The 4,414-nt window shown below is 44.7% G+C and overlaps 1 long non-coding RNA gene and 1 pseudogene across 1 annotated transcript in view; both read right to left on the reverse strand.

Moving 5' to 3' along the window:
• Nucleotides 1–46: 46 nt before the first annotated feature.
• Nucleotides 47–1,079, reverse strand: LOC112548246 (annotated as a pseudogene).
• Nucleotides 1,080–2,890: 1,811 nt separating this feature from the next.
• LOC112548249 overlaps nt 2,891–4,414 on the reverse strand; it is a 27,088-nt gene continuing 25,564 nt past the window's right edge. Inside the window, exon 3 of the long non-coding RNA XR_003092073.1 lies at nt 2,891–3,006. This is a non-coding gene — a long non-coding RNA (uncharacterized LOC112548249). The remainder of the gene's footprint in view (nt 3,007–4,414) is intronic.

Here is a 4,414-nt window from a genome sequence, read left to right on the forward strand (position 1 = left end):
ATGTCAGGGGAGAGATCCTGATCTTCAGAAAACTGCAGGTCTGTGGCCTGGCATATGGCAAGCTTATTCAACACTGAATCAGCTGTATCTGTGCTGATACATGAAGGATCACTTATGAGGACTGCACTGTCCTGAGCATGTAGGGTTTGTGAAAGAACCATTTTGCTCATTAGTTCATCATGTATTTCTTTAAAAAAAGCATTATCATAAATACTGGTTGGTGACCACAAGGGCTGAGGCAGCATTGTGTACATTGGCAGGGGCTTGCTGCGAGCTCCCTGTACTGCCTTATGTGGTACTTACTCTTCAGGAAATGTCTTTCTGTGTGATGAAAACAAGGACTTTCCTATAAGCTGCCTGCCAATCTGGGGTTGAGTTATTCTTGAATGGACAGCTCTACGCTTAGTTACTGTGTCCAGGTGGATGTAGAAGGTTTGAGCCCCAGAGCTCCTGTGCAAAAATTCAGCTTCCTGATGCCCACTGATGTGGGTTGTAGAAAGTCAGGTACTTGACGCTGCTTTGGCATTTGTCCTTCCCATTGCACTTGTTCCTTATAACCTGGCACTCTTCCCTGGACATTGGTTAGTGAAAATAATTTTCTAAATATGCCTGTTTTAGGGCGATCTTTTTTGAAGTCAGGAGAAATATCTTCCCTAATGCAATAGCTTTGTAATTTGCCATCCTCAGCTCCCATGCACGTGCCCGTTCTGCAAAAACTAGAAATACTGTCAGCGTGATGGGGAAGTGCCGCTGCTGGTTCAGGCTCTGGCAGATTTTCTGCCCAACACTCTCTGCGTAGAGACAGTGGCCTTCTTGTTGGAGACAGGCCAGGTGACTCTTGTGAAAACAGTGGTGTTGGCTCTCCTCTGCTCCCTCTCTTCACACATCCTGGTAATCTGCTGGGTGTTCTCTTTCTGCCTCTGAAGACAAACTTCTTGGCATTGGCCTCCTCAACTCCCATGTCTCTCTCAGCTATTTTTTTATCTTGATATTGTATTATTGCTGGATATATGATGTCTGTTACCTCAGCCACACACTGTCATTATATTGGTAATTTCATCAGTGATTTCGTTGGTCATGTTTTTCTGTAGCAGGAACAAATGAGAAAGGACATTAAATGTGTTCATTAATTCCTGCATTCTCCCTTCTGCACATGGCAACAGCTGCCTACTGGGTGCGACTCAACCTTTTAGGATAAACAAGAACAGCCCCCCCACGAAAAGTGACATGTATCACCAGAGCCTTTTGGATAGGGTGGGATATAAATCTAACAGAACAAATATAGGAAATAAAAAAACAGCCAGTTCAAGAAAGGCCAGTGAAGGACAAACTAGGATAAGCATTGGTTCTTCTTGAGTTTGTTTCTGAAGGGCCGACATGCAGTCTGAAGACCATGGAAGAAAATTGTGATCATCTTGAAGCCCAGGGGAGGTTTGTTACTGATTTCAGCAGGCCAGGATTCCCCCACATGAGCCTAGAGATGACCTAATTTTGCCATTTTACACTGTTACAAGTGCCGGGGGGCTAGGAGTCGGATACACCTCTGGACACATGCTGTGGAACGGGCCCTGTGTCCAGAGACTGCCACATGCTGAGTGCAAAATGACAGGAAATCTCACTTCATGTTCCATATTTGAACAGGTGCTGAGGCCTGGCATTGGGATGGTCTCTAACCCTCCCCCCTGTCTCCCCGCCTCCCTGAGAAAGCACTTCTCAACTAGCTCACTTCTCCTTATGGAAAAAAAAAAAATTAATTTGCAGATATTTTCTCCATCTTGCACCAAAACTCAAAAGCTGCATTCTCCCTGGGCAGTGCTGCTCCCTGCTCTCTCAGGATGAGGCATCTAAACACTCTGTCTGCTGTACAGCTTTTACGTTGGACTGTGCAGCTTTTGCTAATTAACACCCTAGCCCCTAGTGCAAGAGGTAAAGAGTTTGCCCCCCATTTTACACATAGTAGCTTTGACCCAGTTCTACTATCTAGTAATCTGTAGACACCGGGCTGTGGTGCCTTCTGTAGTTTTGTCGTTCTGTTGTTTCCCTTGGTGTTAAGAAAAGAGTATCTGTCACACAACCAATAGCAATACAGCACATCTTCCAGCATTATATCCTGCTCACTTGTTTCTGAAAAGCATGTGTAAGATTGTGTGGAACAATGCCACTTGGTGACTCCTGCACAACAATAAAATGTACCCTGCTATGACATGCATCTTTCAGTTTTGATATCATCAGCTTCCACTTTTGGCATCTCCCCCTGCCCTGACTTCTTACCTGAGAGGATGATCTTTTCCTGCTTGTGCCTTTATTAGCAATTGGCACAAATCTAGGCTGCTGATTACCTGACATGAAAAACAATACATTCTAGGATAGTCCTAAATATTGAGTGTAACCTGCTTGCAGGTCTAGGAGTCTGTGTCCCAGATGCTGCTATAAAAACCCAACTCAAGGGGTGAGTAAGGGTAAAAGCTTTGCCCTACTGAATTAAATGGGAGTTTTGACATTGACTTCGGTGTAGCCAGAATTTTCCCTGAGGTACATAATCATTTTAATGGAAAGAAGGTGAAAAGGCAGATACAACAGTGGCAAGCATTTTTCATCAAATTAAAAAACCAACAAGATCCAGTTTCCTTCTGTGTTGTACCCTGATCCTGCAAACATTGATGCAACTCACTAAGAAACAATCATGGGAACAGTCCTTTTGCGCTCCCTGGGATCACAGACATTCTAGAAATAAAGCATATGCACGTTGTTAGATTGGGCCTGTAGTCATCAACTTCTTTAGCAAATCCTAAATAGAACTGCCAGCAAATCCACTGGCTACTATTGACTCTAGCCATTTAGTGATTACCTTGTTAAGGTATTAATGATATATATACACATACATACATACACATTGTACTGTGGCTTTGTTTCGAACCTTCATTGCTTTATGAAGCATATGTTGTTTCTTTTTGCTCTGTTTCTTTCTCTGTCCATCCATCTGATGTTAAACCCTGGCTAAATCTCCTGAGAAACATGTAAATGGTTGGTTAATATCACTTCAGCTGCAATTAATTTATGCACCACCCCCTCCTTTACCTGGGTTTCTTTTTTGCTTGAGCGATGGTAGCATTTTTTAACAGATTCCAGAAAGTTGCTAATACCATTTGTGAGCTATAGCTTGGATGTTTACAAACTGTTTTCAGTGGAGTGTATTGCTGATGAATTAACACAGGCCACGTCCTGTCTTTTTGAAGGCACAGTGACAGTGGAAGGATGCACCTTTTCCCTTATGAGCCAGGTAGGGGACCATGCTCCATATCTCTCTTTTCTGTGAGATGTTCTAAATCACCTTCTCCACGCATTTTATAGTACGGCCTTGCAGTGGGATGTTAGATATCCAATTGAGTGCTTGGGTGCTTGGCAAGGAGCCAAGAATGAAGAAGCATGGAACTGGGACAAAGCCAAGCTGGAAGGAACCCAAAAGCAGAGGTCAGGCTTACTGGGGAGAGAGAATGGGCACAGGGCCCTGGGGTCACTAGAATGCACCTCTGTCCAGATCCCGGGATAGGCCTGAATATCCATGCGTCTCCCCACTCTTCTGCTGTCAGCAAATTTCTGTGAGCCTTACCTGTAAAGTGCACCCCTCCCCACTCACATCCTCTCCCTCCCTCCCCCTCCCTCAGTGACTGAGTCAACTTAGACAGCAGAACCCAATCATCCTAATTTCTACCAAGTGCCATTTATTGCCCCCTTTTCTCCTTGCCAGGTACTGCTGCTTGGTCCTTATTTGCTGCCTTCCCTTTCTTGCTGAATGCAAAGGGGCTTAGAGACAAAGATTTCTCTTTCTTGAATGGCTCTTGAAACTATTCCCCTAGGATTCTCCACTCCTGTCAGTTGTATTCCTCATTATCTTTAATTTGTGGGTGGGGATTAGATGATTAAAAACACTGATCATGTGATGTGATATCATGGCCATATAATTACAGGTCTAATCTGTCCCCCTTTGGCAGTATGGAATGGAATTGGATCATAATCACCTTGCGCTAACCAACCACCTGGCCATTGCCTCCTAGCATCAAATGCTGTGCCCCATAATTGGCTATTCAGCCTGTGCAAAGCGACTAGCATTCGTTTTGGATTCAGATTTGGCTGATTCAGGGGACAGTGATTCAATTCAGTGATTTGAATCACTGTCCTGAATCGATTTGGCCAAATCTGATTTCGAGATTTGGCCACCGCCAGATCTCCAAATTGGACAGGCCCCATTCCTTGCCTGCTTTCCCAGCCCTGTCAATGGCTACCCTGCCTGGCCCTAGCTTCTGGCTCTTTAAAAAAAATTTTTTTTAAGTCCCAGACTTACCGGCTCCTGCCAGGCGGGGGGCAAACCCCGTTGCCCCCCCACTGCCCCACATTGTGTGGAGGGCTCTGCCAC

Source organism: Alligator sinensis, unplaced genomic scaffold, assembly GCF_000455745.1.
Source record: "Alligator sinensis unplaced genomic scaffold, ASM45574v1 scaffold205_1, whole genome shotgun sequence".
Classification (NCBI taxonomy): Eukaryota; Metazoa; Chordata; order Crocodylia; family Alligatoridae; genus Alligator; species Alligator sinensis.